Source organism: Semicossyphus pulcher, unplaced genomic scaffold (genome assembly GCF_022749685.1).
Source record: "Semicossyphus pulcher isolate SPU_LCO1_2020_fin unplaced genomic scaffold, fSemPul1.0.p SCAF_12, whole genome shotgun sequence".
NCBI classification, from domain to species: domain Eukaryota; kingdom Metazoa; phylum Chordata; class Actinopteri; order Labriformes; family Labridae; genus Semicossyphus; species Semicossyphus pulcher.
Genome location: NW_027211626.1, coordinates 25,655,233 through 25,675,021, shown reverse-complemented (window position 1 = coordinate 25,675,021; position 19,789 = coordinate 25,655,233). Strand labels below are relative to the sequence as shown.

General features: G+C 42.7%; 1 protein-coding gene across 1 annotated transcript in view; it reads left to right on the top strand.

Annotated features, from left to right (window-relative positions):
• The window catches only part of LOC138588617 (serine/threonine-protein kinase 32C-like), a 91,298-nt gene that overhangs the window by 34,200 nt on the left and 37,309 nt on the right, over window positions 1-19,789 (top strand). The window lies entirely within an intron of this gene.

The following is a 19,789-nucleotide window of genomic DNA, read 5'->3' as shown; positions in this document are numbered from 1 at the left end:
TCCATTTAATTACAGAGCAGCACAATACTGAGGCTGCATTTGTCACCGCGCTCGATGGTTGGGCTGAATACAGCTCAGAAGGAAACGTGTGTGCGTGTGTGGGTGCGTGTGTGATGGCTGCACATTGTGAAACCAAATTGCTGCCGCTCTTTCCGACCTCCTCTCAGGTGCCCGTATCAGCACCGGTGGCCGTTGTTGATAAAACAGACATTTGGATTAACTTGTTAGAAGAAGAACTCCTTTGTGTTGCCATTGAACGCCTGTTTGAGGCTGCTGTAATGAATTCAGGGCGCACTGTGTGTGTGTGTGTGTGTGTGTGTGTGTGTGTGTGTGTGTGTGCGTGTGTGTGTGTGTGTGTGTGCGTGTGTTGATACAAAATTGGGCTCCAGAGATGAGAATAGTTTATCTTCGTTTTGAATCCCAAACATCGCCGCTAATATTTGTTCATTAAACTCGTGTCTCTGCACAAGTTTGCAAATTCTCTCTGCTTTGCTCCTCAAATGGTTCTTTCAGAAACACAGCCCCCCTGTTTCATGGAAAGTCATATCCCAATGCTGAATACATTACCATGTGAATTTATGTTAATCTTTACTCATAGCTTTGTTCCTTGAAGCTGCTGTCACTTCCCTGATGATGCTGAAGGGAAGCTGCAGCGAGCCGGGAAACACAGCAAACAGGTCTGACTTCAGACTGAGGCAGGGCCACCCAAAGCATCGGCATAATTATTTACACACACTCCAGGTTTTCTTTTTAAATAGTACCACATGTAAATAAATCTTCATTCATGTTTTTCTTTCATATATAAGAACTTTAAAATAAGCTGCTGTTTCTTTCTGCATCAGACGAGAAAAGCAAACAACAGCTGAAACAAACGCCGTCTGAGAGCCTCCAGTTATGCAATATCTGTAACACAGTCATGTTCACACACACTTTTATGGAGACAACGCGCACGCACACACACACACACACACACACACACACACACACACACACACAGAGACAAACACTTCCACAGTCAGACAGATGCTCGCAGACGTCCAGATAAAGTTTGTCCTTGCTGAAAGTCGTCCTGTCTGTGGCCTCACTCTGTGCTCCTGCTGTTTCTGAATACCTAACAGCATGAGTCTTTAGCTTCCCACTGAACACACACACACACGTGCACACACACACACATGCACACACACACACACACACACACACGTGCACACACACACACAGGCCTGAGCTGCTGTAGTTGTAGTTTCAGTACGAAACAAAAACTTAATACGTCATATTTTTCGATTCAATTTGAATTCATTTCAGATTTTTGCACTAAATGAAGATGACATCATAGTACGGCTGCTCCCTAACAGTCGACCAAACAATACTCGACGACAGGAGTCTTATAGTCGGCCATGTTTTTATTGATCAAGCGCAGAATTAAAGCCTCACCATCCTTCCAGGGGCTGCTCCTTGTCTGTTGTCTCAGGGTGCAGGGAGGAGACAGATGTTAGGCGAGCAGCAGATATGACACAGACCTGTGTGTGTTTCGATGCTCTGTATCTGAATCAATAACGTCGCGATCTGTCCGTATTTCTGCGCACAGCTAAAGTATAAACTTTGTCTGTCATGTAGTCATATGTCCGTATGCTCTGTAGTTCATATATTTCACTGATAAACACAGAGCTTTAGAGGAGCATCAGGCTTCATGATCAAACAAAGTTTCATATCACATCATGTGATGCGAAGCCAGGGTTGCCGGGTCCGACTCCAGCAGAGTTGGTCTGCTGTTGAGACCGGAGCTCTGTAATCCTGCCTGAACTGCAGTGTGTTTTTGGAGTTTGGTGTTCAAGTCGTTTTTTTTTCACCCACAATTGCCCCCCCCCACCTGGACATTTGCCAGTCCGAGCCTGGTCCGGTCAGTTCAGTATGGTGTGAAAGTAATCTCAGGGTTTGGTGTTATGTGGACCAAACAAACAAACTCTGGTCCGCCTAAGAACGGGGGTCTCGAGTTTGGTTCACTGCAGGTGAGAAAGCGATCCAAACCAAATACATGAAGTGAACCAAACACAGTGCATTGTGGGTAGTTAACGTGTGCTGACACTGGCAAAGACAGACATGCAGCCAGGCAGCAAGATGAGTAGAGGACAGACGTGGGGGAGCGACGAGGAAACAGAAATATGGGCGACCAAACAAATGCTGTGGAAACGCAGAAGAACACTGAAAGTGAAGGAGATTGAACTGATCGATCTGTGGATCAATGTCGGTTAAAAGTAACAAAAACTCATTAAAGTCTGCGATCGTGTTGAGTGTGATTGAGGAGTGTGTTCTCTCTCTCTCTTTTTGACCAATCAGAGAGCAGTTTCCTCACGCATCAAAACGTATGGTCCGCTGATAAAAGCTGCTGTGTGTGAACACAAACCGAACTGGAGGCAAAATGCAAAAATGTGGTCTTTGATTCGATCAAACAAACAGCCTTAGCGTCTATCTGTGATACCGCTGAGCCTTCCCCTTTCGGGACGGTGGCCTTGTGGGTAATGTATGCATGTGATGTAGTCTTGCAGGTTTGTTGAAAGCATATAAACACATAGAAGAACACATTGTTTTTAAGGCTCAGGTTAGTTAGCCAGTTAGCAGCTACAAACCAGACTAAAGCTAACGGAGTCAGACGACACAAAGAAGCGGTCTCCCAAGGACTGTTTAGAGGGCGGACTCTCAGGAGAATCAATGTTTTTCTGTGTTTAAATAAGTGTTAAGTCTCCTTAAAGGTTCGTCTAACACATTCAGTCATTACCACTTTGCTGTTAGCATTGTCAGCTCGCTCTCTGCGTTTGCTTTTATGCAAGAGCACAGAAACAACTTGCTCTGTATGTCCACTTTCAGTGTCCATGTTACCGATTACGGACCACAAACAGTACATATAATACAAACATAAATTAGGTTTCCATAAGCTAAATGATGCAGATTCTCTTCATTCTAATGGTTTATATAAGTCTAAAGTTCTGCGTGTGAGGCATTATAAAAGACTAAAGAACAAAGACGTTGGTGTGAGTTTGAGTGAAACACAGAGGGGTGTTTTCCTCACACTGTAGCTGAAACATGATCAGTATATCACAGCCTGTGTAGGTGCTCCATGAAAATGTGTGTGTGTGTGTGTGTGTGTTTGTGTGTCGATGTGCATTAGTGAAAGTGAGAGTGCGAATGTGTGTTGCGGGGCTCGTTCATGCACAGCGGGGACTCGTGAGGAAGGATGGAGCTGAGAGAGGAAGCAGAGGAAACATGGCTGCCGCTCTTCATCTCTAACTCTCATTTTAAAACAGATGCAGACGTAATGTTGGTTTCTTTCTCTACTGAACCTTTAGCTCTCATTTTGTAAACAATAGCCTTTCTCTATGTCTTAAACTGTGTTCAGACCAAATGCGATTACAAACACGGCCAGTACAAAGATGTAAATAGACACAGATTTATTTGATTCGCAAACTCGCGTGACGACTTTTCTTGTTTCAGACAGAAAACAAGCAGACTTTTGCCTCTTGTTACTGGTGCGGAGTTTCCCACAGGATATTTTGTGTTTGTTTGTGTTGGTTAAACACAAACCCAGAATATTTGCCTTTCCAGATCCATCAGAAAAAAAACCAAACTCCATCATGCCTGTCTTCATAACATCACCTGTAGTCTCACACAGCTGCGTTAATCTCCTGAACTCTCCTGCTGCTTCCAGCTACGTGAGGCTGACCAGTGCCCAGTTTGATGAGCTGTTAGCTCGGATTAGTAAACAGGCTGAAAGGATGCTGAAATCGCTACATCAGGATGCAGGTTTTTAAAGAGTCTGAATACATGCTGTGTCAGGTCTGTCTGCAAGGCGACAAGAACAAGACTTTAAAATGACTGTTTTTTTTAATGGAGTTTGGTTTGACCATTGTTGATCCAATGTCGGGACATTAGGAGAATCTCTGTGCTGTAACTTCAAGACGCAGCATCGAGCAAATCTCTCGCTCGAGTTGAAAAGTCATGTGACCTAAATTAGTTTGTGTTGCTTTGTGCAAATTCATGTGTTTGGGTTGAATTTGAGTGTAACAGCATTGCATGCAAAATGTGCTGTGCTTTTGGTCTGAATCACTTAAAGTGATTGTTCGGATTTTTGAACGCATAGTTGTATGAAAGTATGTAGTAGTAGTGTAGTGGATGCAAAGCTATTGGCGTGGTCGGAGTTCTGGCCGGTTCAGAACGTAGAATAAGTCGTTCCAGTGAGACGCCAGGGTCATGAAACCAAAAAGTTTCACCCTACAAAAACAACACGCAGGCGATGGTGATCCATTTCAACACAAAATCATCGTCCTAGGATTTCATATACTGTGCCGTTCTTTTGGCACTATTTTCTCTCTTGAACATTCCAGTATCACTACGCCTCCTCCAGGCCGGCTTCTCAGGTAAGCCGACCCACCAGATGTTTCACGTTGATTCTGACTGATTCGCGTCATCTTTGAAGTAAACATGTCGGACTATGAAAGTGATGAGGAAGATTTATCTTTAACAACGGCTCCAACGGGACCTCTAAGGGCACGATACGTGTCGGGAAAACGATGAAATTTGCGCCGTGGAATTTTTTAATTTTCTTTATTTTTTATTTCTACAGCCAGGAAAATCACCATGTAGACATGTACGTTCCTCTGCGACAACAAACGTTGTCTCACAAGTAACTGATTCCAGCATATCTTAGAAACAGCTGATGGATCACGTCATGTGTGTCCAAAGATCCAAACTATCCCTTTAAACACTTTTTTCACACCACATCCAATTTTCACTTTGTCAATCTTTCAATTTTTGCTGCTGATGTTAGCTTCTTACAGCAGGCGTCTGCTGTCTGCAGCTCGCAGTGCCCCACACTTCTTCCAGTCTGCTGCACGTCTCTTCGAGGTGAGGGAATAAATTAGTGCTGCTGCTTTTAGCTGCAAAAAAAACTTTAAGGTCGGACACTGCAAACCTAAACCAGTTCTAAACGACTGAAGAGACTTTACTGGAAACTCCTCGCTTTTGGTAGCATGACGCTGACGATGTTGATGTTTTACCTTTAACTGAAAAAAGTTACTTTTAACTGCAGAAGCTCAGGTGGGTGTTGGCTGCTCTGTGCTGCTACCATCACATAATAATCACCCCCTCTATCAGACTCATCTCGATGGGAGCTCTTTGTCTTGTTGTGACAGAAACCTGCATGGATTTTATTTCCAACTTGCAAAGCATGACGTCTTAGAAATGAAAACAGTCCGGAAAAGACAAATTACAGCAAAAGTTTTGTCGTTTGCAGACGGTTTTATTTGCATAAATCTCACTTTATTTCCCCTTTTCTCACACAAAGTCACTCCCCGTTTCCTTCCTTTGATATATCGGTGCAGGCACCCGTCTCCCTCCCTCCCTCTCTTCTCATACATCAGTCTGTTCCTCTCGCAATTTAATTCAAAGCTGTTTTATGGGCTCGACATTAAAGATACCGGCAAGTGTTATTCCGAATGAAATATGTATCATTGATACAGTCTATTTACTTCTCCCTCTGATGTTTTGGAGCATCCATCCTGCAACTGGTTGGGGGTGAGGAGTGATGGTAGCCAGGTGTGATTATTTCTACAGCAGTGGAGGATTGAGCTCATTTGTAACATGCCTGCGAGCGGGCTGGATGGCTATATACACCACCAGAGTCAGGTAATTGCCTGCTCCCCTGTCGCTCTCTCTCTCTTTTCCCCATGAGCATCACTCCATTGCCCCCTATTGTCGCTCCATCTTCAGCTCCGGCTGTACAGGAGACTGTCGTTTCCGCCGTTGGGCTCATTAAGGCCTGTACGGAGCGATCGGGATGCCCGGGGAGGCGTGACTGACAGCAGGTTAGTGACAGCCCCTGAATGCCAGCGGTCACGCAGACAGTAAACATCTAAACAGAGAGAGGGAGGGGTGAAGGGAGGTCAGAGGTAGAACAGGAGCTCAGCTGGTGGCTCCTACATCCTCACACACACTTCAGTGGGAGTGAACCCTCATTAGGCGCGAGTGTGAGGGAGGCAGAGACAGGAGCTGGAAATAAGTGGGGCAGGAGATGATAGCGAGCGCGGCTGTGACACCCTCATCATGTCAGGGAAGGTAGCAGCGTCAGAGGAAAGGTCAGGAGATGATGAAGCCTTTGTTAGCGTTTTCTCTCCGCGTCAGCTCTGCAGGGCTCCCAGGCAGCACACTGAGCGTCCTCGTGCCTCTAAAGACCCGAAGCCTGGTCCTCCCTCCGCTCTGCCTCCAGCTGCAGGTGTGAAGAGCTCATGTGAGAGTTGGTTTTGCAGAGTGCAGTTTTGCAGCAGCCGCAGTGTAGCCCTCGGCAACCTATTAGCCTAGAAATGTGTGCTCTTCCATTACACTACACCTCTATAGGTTTCAGAGTACAAAGCTCCACCGCAGAGCCACTCAAAGAAACAAGGGGCCATATGGATGAAATAGCTCCAGGACTCAAAAAGCAGCTTGAACACAACCTCCAGAGAGCTCAGAGATCCTGAAATGCCCCATTTTCATTTGTTTTGTGTTAAATTTAACCATCTGTCTCTTTTTTGTTAATAAAATTTGAATCCAGACAAAATGGAGCCTTTTGGGGCATTAATATTAACATTCCTGCCAACAGAATATAACATACGTGGCAGAAAATGAGATTGGCAGAAAGCTGTCATGACCTCGAAATCTTTCACATCTTATTTTCGTCATCGTCCAACCATGCCAAAGCTCGTCCTTGTACATAAACACAACCACACACATACTTGCAGGATGTGTCATGAAGCTTTTAAGGGTTAAATTCTTGCTGAAATTCTTTATCATTCCAACCATTCTTCCCCCGAGAGTGACACAGAATGTAAGCATTCACATTCGCTGTACCATTATTTAATTCACCGCCTGTGTTATAAACAGACGGGTTTTGTTCCACCTCCACATTTCTTACATCTGTGAGGCTCTGTGGAGGATACATTGCAAAAGTGTGAGAGCATCCAGATTCATATGAGGAGGAGGTTACATTTTCTGATTATAATCTGATAAATAACTTCAGATAACATTTCTCATTTGCTTTAAAAGTGCAGATAAGAATTCCATCAACCTCCGAACTCAAATGTCTTTTCATCGTGTCTGCAGCTGCTCCAGGCGGGACGTCAGGATACTTCAGAGACTTCAAGATATTTGATTTATAGCTTTTAAAGATACTACAAATTGATCATATTTAGCTGTAAATTAAAGCAACGGGCCAGCGGTCATAAACATAATAGTGGTTCACTAAAAGGAGTGAAACTGTGTTAGCAACTTTCCCTGAACAGCCATCGTCCAACTAAAGCGTTGGAGTGTGGAGGGTGTTGGAGCTTTCATAACCTAAAAAATGTATTTCTCATTAGCTTGTTATATGTTACATTACTTCTTGCACACTGTGTCATACTCTAACTAGTATTTTGTAATTGATTAAAAAGTATATATTTTTAATGTAAGCTGAGATTGTTTCTATCACGTCTGGCTAATTAGCTTATTACCTGTAGTAGCATGGAGTTCCTGTTCCTGTTGTGTTAGCATATCATTTCAGCTAGCTACATCAGTGTGTGGAGTTATATCTTACATTACTTTGAGCACACCCACTGGGTTGTTTTCTCAGCTTTATTTTTTAACAGATGAAGAATGTATTTCTCAGCTCAGGGAGCGTAAGGTAGCTCAAATATGTAGCTAGCTAGCGACAACACTTAGGAAAAGTGTACTTCTCTAATGGAAGTTGTGATTGTTGCAATAACATGTCCAGCATATTAGCTACCTGCTTATAGTAGCATAGCATTACTTGACAAAGAGTTAGCATATCAAATTAGAAAACTAAATTAGCTTGTGGTTTTATCTTACATGACTTCTTGCATGCCCACACTATATGATCTCTGTAGTATTGTGTGTGTAAGAAGACCTGGATGCTATCTGGGTTTTGGCTAACGTTAGCAGGCCCGTTCTGCGCACTATTGGCTTTTGTTAGGTTTAATATCCAGCAACCTTAGCCAACTTTACATAACATTAGCATTATTTGCCAAAAACATTGGCATCATTAAAGCTTTTTTAAATTATAACTTTGGAAGAGAAGCATACTATTACTATAAAGAAGTTTGCAGCAAAAAAAGAATAGAACGAAAGACAGTCTGACCGTATCTTTCAGCCTGGGCATGAAGCTTTAGCCGTAGTCTTTTATCATGATTTCATTAGGTACGAATTGAAGATGTTTTTACAGGGTTCTCATTTAATAAGAATCAGTATGAAACATTAAAAACCAGCTCATTAAGCTAATGTTAACTTAGTTACCTAGCTAGTTTCAGCTGCCAAAATCTGCAAGTTGGATAATTAGAAGCCTGCATTTGTCTACTTCTGTCTGGACCTGATTAAAAAAATAAATTAGAATTTATCATTGTAAACTGCATTGTGACTGTGTGAAAACTGAAAGCTTTTAAAGGATAAAAAGGGGGGTTGGCTCAGTGGATCAATAGTGAAAGCTAAAGTGCTCATACTGTTGGTTTAACGGTGCAGAGAGTGACGTTTCCTTTAACAGAGAGCTCTGAAACCTTCACACAGAATCGAGTGGAAGCTGTCAGACACGTGAACTAAAATACCAAGTTGTCAAATCTCTGCAGTTAACAAGACTCAAGGTAACAGGCTGATGTCAATCAATGTAACAGTCATTTTTATCCCCCTCTGATTTCTATCATGCTTTAAACTGCAGGTTATTCCATAAGATGATATGGAACAGATATCCAATAACAGCCTCCAAATGCATGAATATTTATAATATCTTAATGAAACATGCAGTGACACCTCTAACACCCTCAGTGAGCCTAAAGAGAATATACATGAGATACTCCTTCAGGCACTTTGTGTCTTTACAGTCTGTGATGCATGTAATCCTCATTAAGCAGTCCTTATATCTCCCCACCTTCACACACGAGTCACTTCAAAGCCTCTGTATGTGTTTTATATAAATTGATGTAAGCACATATACTAGAGGCAGGCCTGCTAAAGCATGTGAGCTTAAAGAACAATTTTCTCCCATTTATGTTTTTTCCCAGAGGACGATTTGTGATTTTGTATTATTTGAATCGTGTATTTTTCTTAAGGAGAAAACTTGTTTCATAACAGCCAGTTCCAGTTCAAAGTCAGGTTTGGATATCCAGGGCTGACAAATGAAGCCACTGCAAAAGTGCCAGAAGCTGCAGTTCCTCTGATGTCCACTTGAGGCTGTCTCCAGCAGTGAGTCAGTCCCCATAGAGCCCCATGTTAAACTTTACAGCAGAAATAAACATGTTTACAGCCTGGTACAAAAAAACAGGTGACGCATCATTAGGGGCGTGGCGTCTTTGAGTGACAGGTGGGAGCTGCTAGCTGTCTGCTAGGTGTCCCCTCAGCTAATTCAGTCACTGAACGTAACCTCTGGGCCGTGTCGGTGCTGTTGGAGCCTTTTGGAGATTTGTTCATGTAAATATCAGACAGATAATTTGTGTGTGCGCTTTATTGGATTAACAGACCGTCCAACACGTCTGACACAGTGTTTTTACACTCATTATTTTATTTATATGTTAGCACTGATTAGCAGCTATCTGTGACTGTGCTCACATACCTGCTTGTTAGCTCATTAATAATCTAATTGGACATTGGACATAGTGTGAGGGGCACTCACACTTGCCACTCACTGAGTTTGGTGAGGTCATCAGCTCAGTGCAGGGTAAGGTGTGTGTGTGTGTCTGATTGCCCCTGATTGACGCCAGGTGTGGGAAGTCTACAAATATCCTTGGGTTCCAGTGCTCTGTGCTGACTCATTATCTCACCATCAGAGGTAGTGAGAGGTTGTCTCGAGTGATTTCCCATTCTCTGTGAATTGCTACCATGTCTTGTTTTCTCAAGTTGTTTGTTTGTGCTGGGTAGGTCTTTTCTACCCCAGCCTTTTATGTTTGCTTGAAGGCAGCCGCTGTGCTCAGGTTAGAGGTGTTTCCCTGGTCACCCTGAAATGTTCCCGTCTTGTCAGCTGCTTGGCAGCCATGGATTAGTTTGTCCTTAGCTTGCCATCATTGTGGTTTTTCCCCTCTCCCATTTAGTCGCTTGCGATCTTGTGGTTATGCCTCTGGGATAACTTTAAGACACCCCTGATCCGCAGTTGCGTCCCATCCCACATCATCCTGACACATGGACTATATAACTTTGTTCAACTAACGTTTCCTAACCCCTCGCTCCTTCATAGCTCCTCCCTCTATTCCAAATATCTTCAACCCTGAGTTAAGGCATTAGAACTGGGAGAAAACGAGTGTAAACATGGAGCTTGTTATGGCTTTTCCCTTTGTGACACCAAACCCTGTATAATATCCAGTAAGTTAAGCTGCTTCAAAGATGGAAACACTCTGCGGCCGTCAGAGGATCGTGTGTCTGAACGTCTTTGTGAGGTTTTGATGTGCTTGAATTGTGTGTAATGTAATTTAATCCATGCTGGATGATTTTCACACTTGTAAAGGAAACACCTCCCGATTCTCTGTACTCACTACAAAGCTTCATGTCGCTCTGTCTCACAGATCCATGACTGTGCTTATTAATGGTCATGCCTGCTGTTATAATACATCCTGGAGCTGTGTGAGTGTACGGCCGAGTTTGACTCCTGCAGGCTGACAGCAGCCGCTGAGGAGCAGGACACTTCCAGCGGAATGAACCAAACGAAAGAGCAAATTATTCCTTCTTCTCCCTGGATGACATGTTCATCAGACCCTGAAAGTATATTTGCCTCGCATGCCTCTCTCACAGCTCTCTGCAGCTTTGGAGAGAGTGTGTGTGTGTGTGTGTGTGTGTGTGTGTGTGTGTGTGTGTGTGTGTGTGAGCGAGTATTTTCAGGCTATCCTCCGCTACAAGTCTCTGACAACACGCACACCGAGAGCTGATCTGAGGGATTGAAGGATGTTAATGTGCAGTAAATTTCTTAAGAGGAGAGACTCGAGCTTCTTTCCCCCTCCTCCCCCCCTCAGGCTGTGGCCCTGTCTCTGCTCGTGCCTCCCCATGTGTCTCAGTCAGAGGCTTCTGGCCGACTTGGCTCTCACCTGACCTAGAAAACAGAAAGTCTGCAGCCTCCTCTCCGAGTCCACTAAATTTAACACCGGGCCTGTTTCTCCTCCCTGCATGCTGTGTTGTCTCGGGAGCTTTAGACCCTCTGACAACAATTGATAGGACTGCTATCTATAGCAGAGCGGTGTGGGGGGGGATGAGGGGTGAGGAAGAGAGTGGATTGTAAAGGTAAACAACATGCAGCCACCGTGCCGAGGCTTAACAGTGACAGTACGCTTTGAAGAGCCACATGAAAGAGCCCAGCGATATGTTCAGCTAATAAATATTTTGTGCTCGAGGAGCGCAGAACAATTCAGCATTAAGATTAAGCAGGAGGTCTGAGAAGACTTCCAGGGTCTGGGGTGCAGGTATGAAAGATTAAGAGCAGAGAGGATTTGGGTTCTTATTTGTTAGGATTCACCTGCAGAGACCGGGCATGCGAGGACACAGAGCGACTTCAGGTCAGTGTAGAAGTGTGGAAGCTAGATATATGATGCCAACTGACCACCTGAGTGCTAAAAGAGTCTGTTTAAGACCTTGTGTCAGCCTTTTGATGTCATAACCGTTGTCTTCAGACCAAAGGTGAAGCAAATGTTTTATACTGCACAATGTCAACGCAAAGATGAGTTTGCATCAGAAATGGTCAAACCAAAAACAGTCATTTTAAAAGTCGTGTTTTTGTCTTGCAGACCTGACCAAGCATGAATTCAGACCTTATAAATCTGCATCGTGATGTGGTTATGTCAGCATCCTTTCAGCCTGTTTGTTGTCACTCAGCAGAGACAGATGGACAGGCGCTCCACAGCTGAAACAGAACGCCATCAGAGAAATCCTGGTACTGATCCGAGCTTACAGCTCATCACACTGGGCACTGGTCAGCCTCAAGGAGCTGGAAGCAGCAGGAGAGTTCATGCAGACACAGCTCAGGAGGAAGAGGTTAACCCAGCTGTGTGAGAGGACAGGTGATGTCATGATCACAGACAGGATGGAGTTTAGTTTTCTGACGTATCTGACAGACGAATATTCTCAGGTTGTGTCTAACCATCGTACATGAACACAAATGATCTCTTGGTTGATCTCAAAGCAGAAGCTAGCCTCTGTTTGGTCTTAGAGGTGAACAGTTAGTGGGTTTAACGAAAGACTTCATTGAGTTGCATCATGGGAAGTGTAGTATCCAATGTGTTTGGAGCTTGACGCATTGATGAGGGCTTTAACATGCTGTTAAAAGTTTGTCCGTCTTTTTTGTTGAACCGTCTTTAAAATCACCCAGAATGCAACTGACAGGATGTAAACGTGAACGTCCCAGGCACCACTTTTTCTTACTTTACCATACTTTTAACACATTTAGATATTCACTTTTATTTTACATGTAGTATGTTTACAGTCGTTTTGATGAATAACCCATCCACCACTGGTTACATCCTCAGCTCTTCTGCCTAACTGAGATGAATGTCTAATATATATATTAAACATATATAGTTAAAGTCTTAGTGAAAGTGCAGTGGTATGCAGGATTTAATATCTCCTCAGTGATGGATGAATCACATTATTAAAGGATAGTAATCATCTTCCTGGTTCTCTATTCTGAGCGTAGTTTGAGGCGGTTGCCAACAGACCCGTCAGTCTCTCTCTGCTCTGATATTATCCACCACACCTCTCCTTTAATAAGTCTGGAAGTCTAACACTCAAATGACTCGGTAGCTGCCAGTTAATAAAAGGCTATTCAGGGTGCTTTAAACCACTGAACTTATTTTTGTGTTTTAATGAAAGTGGGAGAAAGCAGCTCCTGGGTTTAATTAGTGTAAACTAAAGAATTGGTATTCTTCTGTCACTGTCAGAAACAATCTCTCTTACCCCGACTGAGCTGAATTATTTCTACAAGATGATGAATAATTTCATTGTATTGTGAATTTTCCGCTGCCCTGCTGAATCATTATTCAGTGACCTCCCAAATTAACTTCATCTACCCGTCCAGCAGCTGTGTAAAAAGTAAGATCTAGTCAGAGCATCTCGGTAGAATTTATAATAAGTTTAATGCTCTGCAGGGGACGAATCAGAGGAGGAGATACTGAAGGACTCAGAGGATTTATCCTGTAAACTGAGGAAGATTAGTGCTTCATAACAAGGAATTTACAGCAGCTCCTGTGTCCTGTGAGCTAAAATCACTCTTTTTATGAATGCAGTCTGGTGTGTTTGCAGAGAGCGATGTAACGTCTGTTTGTGGTTAAAACAATCATCTCCCTCTGTAACAAAAAGGTCTATCTCTGTAGGGATCCTTTCTGTAATGTTGTCACACACTTAGAATAACAATCTGAGCCTGTCAGTGGAAACAACAAGAACTTTTAGTGGACGACCTTTGACCCATCAAGGATTATGTTGCAGCCATTACAGCCTGTTTCACTGCTGCAGCATGAACACATCTACTCGAGACATTCAAACACTTTTTATACTTGTTAGGCATTTAGACCCTAAAATATGTGAAACTTAGATTGGAGGTTTAAAAATCCATAAATCATCTTTGCTTTAAATCACGTCTTTATATACTTTTAATCTGTAACGATGCTCCCTCTCTTGCAGCGCTCTTTGAATGATCTTCACCCTTTCAGTCGGATGTGTACACTCATGCAGTCTCTAATGGTTCGTTAAATATGAAATGCTGAATTATTAATGAATTATTGTTGCTTTCAAACCAGAGTTTACAAGGAGCTGCTCCCATCACCATTGTTATTGTGTAATTGCTGCTCACTTTGCCTCATTAGGGATCCTCAAAAGTTTTCAGAACATATGGCTGGATAGCTGCGGTGGCTTTATTTAGAACGGTGGATGTTTTAATGTGTTGTTCAATTGCGGGAACGTGTTTCTGCGGCTGCCAGGCGCCCCTGGCTGACCCTGCAGAGATTAACTCCAGGAAACAGCCACCAAAGCTCCTGGTTATTATTAGTGCCGTTCTCCTTTCTTAGCACTGATTAAATAATGATTGTGCTGCAGAAAAACAGTCAGTTTCATGCTCCAGAGCGCAAAACTATTACAAGTGAGAATCGGATGCAAAGGAGGCTTTTCAGTGGCTGCAGAGACAGACAGGTGCTCTCATCTGTAGCGCTCCTTTGAGTTCCTCCACATCAAATGACTTCTGACTCTCCACAGAGGAATCGATCGTCCCCGCCTTCACGTTTACTCTGCCCACGTCTGAAAATGTCTCTTTAGCAGAGATAAACAGCTGGTGGTCAGAGATTACAGCCAGCATTGTGACAGCGTCTAACCGCGGGCCGTGCAGAGCTGTCGTCCTCCTCGCTGAATCTGGAGCCAAGTATAAACTCTGCTCACCGACCGCATGAACGGCCTTTTTCCCTCTTTAATTGTATTTGCTCATTAACCGCTAAACCATTCAAGTTCCCGGCTGAATGGGAGTAAAGCCGCCCGACAGCTGCAGCGCTGGATTCAGTGTTACCTGGACCGTAACAGCGAGTTGTACTCACACAGTGTATGTAAACACAGCTGCTTAAACACTGGTGTGGGTTCATTCCTGCTGAAACAAGTGAAAGCAGCACAATGATACTGATAATAATGTTTTTATTTCTGTCCCCATGAAAAGGCCAAAACCAATTATGAATTTATCTCCCGACAAGTATTGTGTGTGTTACTGATTCTTCCTCTGTGCCATAGAGCTCCATTGTTGTCCACAAACTATTAAAAACAGTGAGCAGCAGAGCGGCACTAGTGGACGTGTTTCTTCATTAACAGGCCCAGCTGTGAGCTCTGAGGATTACTCTTTCACCAGATCATCATCTGTCAGCCTACAGGAGTTTCATGTTTTACCTGTGAGGTGCATGGAAATCGCTGTCATGCTATTATTTGACCAGATTAGTGATTTTAGCTACTGAGCTACGGCTGCAGCAGCTCCACGGTCGACTTTGATGGATGGGTCAAAGAATCTGTCACTACTAAACCTCCCACAGAGACCTTTGAGTTCCTGCAGAGACCGAAAGTTAAAGTTGAATTGTTTTTAATAAATAAATAATGACCGAACTTTCACCACGCTGTGACTGAACCTACATTTTCTTTTAGTAGTTGTGGTGCCTAAACATAAACAGAGTGAATGGTTTTGGTTCTTTTTAGGCAACACAAGAACAGAAGGAGGATAAGGATAAAGGATGAAAGAATACGTCTTAGCCGACCACTGGTTTCACAGGACATAAGCAGCAGGTGCAGAAAGCCCTGAAGGCATACGTCATCCATATCGCAACCATTAAAGGGGTTGTTCGGTTTGTTTGAAGTTGGGTTGTATGAGGTCCTTATCAATAGTAAGCGTTCTATATACAGTAGATAACAGTCAGCACGGCTCCTGTTATGAAGCCGGCTGGAGTACTGACACAGAAGCAAAGCTATGTTGTGCTGTAGACGGGGTCAGGAGAAACGTGTATTTCAGCCACTTTAAAAAGTCCTTAATATAAAAATAACATCAATGTGAGGCACGGGAAATATTCAAAAAATGAATTGCAAAAAACTGAAATGTTTTTTATCTCTAGGACTTACACAGTATGTGTGTCTAGTGGCCCTGTCGTAGACTCTCTACTGATAATGACTCTTCAAAAAACCCGAACTATCCCTTTAAATGTGGTCAAAAAGACTTTCCTGATGCAGACATATAAATATAGTTCCAATTGAAAGATATTGGTTTAAACGTTGTGCTGACTGACCTCAGAAAAAATCATAGTTGTGTCCATGAGCGTGATTAAACAATGTTATTTTGGCCGATTTAAGGAAGCGCTGTAAACTCAGCAAAGCAAGTTTTTAGAGGTTTTCTGTTGAGTTATTTTCTGTAAAGTAAAATACAGAGACACCTGTCGCCTGTGCCAATTTGTCAGCCGGTTTTCACCCCAGATGCTCATCCATCCAGCCGGGGCAGAAATTTGGCTCCATCCTCCGACGTCAGCTTCCAACTCGCTTGTCGAAAACAAAATGACCTTTCATGGTGACAAAAATGAAAAGGCACTGTGAAAAGCAGGTGTTCTGAAATTACAATTTAACAAAGAAAACCTCGCTGGCATTATAATCGCAGGCTGGCTCATGCTGATCATTAGCATTTGGGAGATAATGTTACAGAATTAATTATCTTCAGTTCAGCGTCCGTCACAGCTCGCAGAGGTCCGGTCACTCCGTCGCTGCCTCAGTGGAGAGAAAGACCCGGAACCTTCCATCTCACCCGATCTCAGCCTGGTGAAAATCTCTTTATTCATATGCTAATAAGTCGCCAAACGTGCCGCCTCCAAACTGAGACTCCTCTCTGCTCCAAACTAAACTGGTCTAATGCTCTGTATTACTGATATGCTCAATGCATATATGAATAAATCCTGTTTAAAGTCATCATTTCACCGCGCTGACCGGCTCCTGGGGGGTTCAGATAAGTCGGGCTGCTGTCAATGACTGACGGTGAGTTGTCTGATTGGTTTTACTCTCCACACTGCGATCATTAGGAAGCTGAAAATAGAAATATACAATCAAATGTTCAGTTCTAATAAAGAGCAGCAGCAGAGCTCAGAGAAACAGCAGAAATATATATGAATATAATATGATATCAAGAAGTTAATTATTGTATATTTTGCATTTTAAAGCATGAAATCTTGTTGTGCTCTCATATCTAATTTATTCTGTTATTTGATTTCTGTTTAGATATAATTTAAAGGTCAATGTATTGAACTTCCACTAAACCGTATTGAACCTATGAGCCACATTCAAACAGACATCTTCCATGCCCATGCATTGGCGCTGTTCGACAGCGTAAGGAACTGAAGTGCTTTGTGCTGTTAGACGAAATGAATGAGCTGATCAGATGCCGTTTTAAACGTTTGCATGTACGGTGGCTCTGAGTGGTCAAACTCTCTAAAGGCTTTTGAGGGATGTGAAAAAACGCCGAAAATCAAACTTGTTCCGAAAACTTGAAAGACGGACAAAATTTTCAGATTCGGTGTGTAAACGTGATTGACATAAGGTCGGATTTATTTGTTAACGTGCGACAATTTTGGACGAAAAATATGGACTTGGTGAGCAAAGGCCTTTAGGCTGACATTACGAGGGTCTGAGCCAATTAATGTAAAATTTGAAGCTTAATCGTCAACAGAAAATAATGCAGACTGTAAAGATGTTGAACAGGATCTTTCAGTCTTCCTCAGTAGTTATAAGAACAGCAGCAGCAACAGGAGTGATAATAATAAGTGTTTATTTAGTCCAGAGGGACACATTAGCCTCTAAAGGGCAAAGGGGCCGGCAGCTTGAACCTCGAGAGCCACCGTAGCTGCTCGTCCTGCATGTGAATGAAGCCACATGAAAAATTCAAAGGGTAAGTAATGTCTGATAAATACTAATGCCCAGTGAGAACATGCAAGCACCTCAATATTATAATTTTCTTATTTATACCAGAAGAGTTAAAATATATGTATGTGTTATGCAGAACGCTCTGATTAGCTGTTCACTTTAAAGCTCAGGAAACAAAATCTACGACCTTTAAACGGATTTAATTTCAGTTTTAATCCAAATTAGAGTTTTAATTTGTCGTTTAACTTTCTGTCGTGCACAATATTAAAGTTTACAAAGGAAATGATAATATGACTTTAAATAAGTTAAAGAATAAATAAATTAAATATTGAGATTGAGATTTGTTACGTTTTAAAAATAAGAGTTTTAATATGTTATTTAATTTCACATAAAAAAGTTGCGGGTGGACTTTACGTCTTGTATTTATAACAATGAAATGACTCATACAGTATCATCTAGGGCTGGGCAATATGACAATATACATATATCGATAAAACGATATGAAAATGTCTACCGTGTGTGTTTTCCTATATTGTCTCTATCGTGATGTCACAAAACCAGCAGCTAAACTGCTTTACGGCAATTTTTACGGCATTTTGACAACGCTTTACGTTCTTAACCTCGCACTTGGGAGTGAACCTGGAGCGAACCACAGAGGGAGGCTCCGTTTATTAACATGGAAATTAACGAGCAGAAAAGGACTCGAAAACGGAAACTTTACTCCACAGGATTATCCAAAAATAGGCTTTACCATGTGGTTATTAATTATTTGTTAAATTACCAGAAAACATGATACATCGTGATATGTTTTGTTATTGAGATATGAAAAATCCTATAACGTGATACGGGTTTTGGCCATATTGCCCAGCCCTAGTATCAATAAGTTTACAGTCTAAAAAGCAAACAACTGAAGGAACCCACAGAACAAAAACACATGATCTGCCTCCGCTGCAGTGAGAAATGAAAACAGTAAATTATGTTTTTTATGTTTTCCTTTATTAGCGTTTTCTTTAACTTGCGCTCAACACACGATACGAAACAAACACAATATTTTAAGGGAAGAAGTATCATTTTTAAAATGTCATTTCAAATAATAAATGATTTTAAAATACCTTTTAACACAATACACACATTTATAGTACAAATAAGGAAAAGCTGCAGCCTGTGTTCCTGCAGCATGTCTACATTTGAACTGATTCATCTCCCACAGAGTGACAGTACACCTGTGTCCACTCTCACAACAGGTGAGCCGCATGTGAAGGCTCACCTGTTCTAAAGGTTTTAACACTCAGAGTGAAGACTAACATCGGCACCAACCAGCTGCAGAAGAAGGTCCGTATGAGAGGCTGAAGCTCAATCAGAACGGCAATAGGAGGGACGACCTGGAGGACGTCTCTCTCTGTTACCTGCAGAACAGGTGTGAGCACGTACACGAGGAGTAGAGACAGATCGTCCACTAGTTTATCGATAGCGGATGCTAATTTTCTACTGTCTCTCAAGGTGCTGTTCAGATTTGACTGATTGAATGCAAACATCCAGAGTCTTTATTTTTCACAGTGAACATTTCCCCTCCTTCATTTTTTAAAACTTTGCTCTAATAGTAATGGAGTTGTGAGCAGGGACCATTTTTAAAACACTGTCCTCAGTCGTGCATCAAGTCAACAGATCACATCTCTTGGAAAAGTTCTGCAACAGTAAAAAATGAATGATGTCCACCGGGTGCAGCCAGTTAGATCCAGATAAGGTTCTGGTTGTCCTCACACGCTCAGGTTGTTTCCCTCACGTCATCACTGATTCTCTCTTCACACTGTACCGGGATGCTGTAGCCGTGTGCACAGTGCAGGTTTCTTGTGATTGTAAGACTTACTTTTGCAGAATGTTACAGCCTGTGACCCCAGCTGAGCCGTAAAGAAGATTTCTGAAATACATCCCGAGCCTGTAAAGAGTCTATAAAAATGTACTGTAGTATCCCAGGTGAAGCAGAAATATAAAAGGTTTAAGGTGCATGTGGTTTATTTGTCTTTACAGTAAAAGGATGTAGATGTGTAGCTGACCTTTCACACTCCGGTTTGCAGTGTATTTGTTCTACCTTCCAGCACAGTGCAGATGGTGCAGAGCGGCCTAGCTAACAGCAAAGAGAAACTGGGTCTGTGTTGAGCTCCACCAGGGAGAAGGAGAGAGGGAGGGCCTGGAGCTGTTATCCTGCTCAGGGCTGAGAAAGAGGCTGAAGAGGAGGCACGGTCGGACTGAGAGGGAGACGTGAAACCCAAAAGCAGGATTGAAAGTTAAAACAGCGATGCACAACTTTTTCTGCAGTTACAAAACATGGTTTTGGTCAGATTCGCAGTTTGGTTTTTCTCCAGAAGCTCTGCAACAGGAGGTAAACCATCGAACA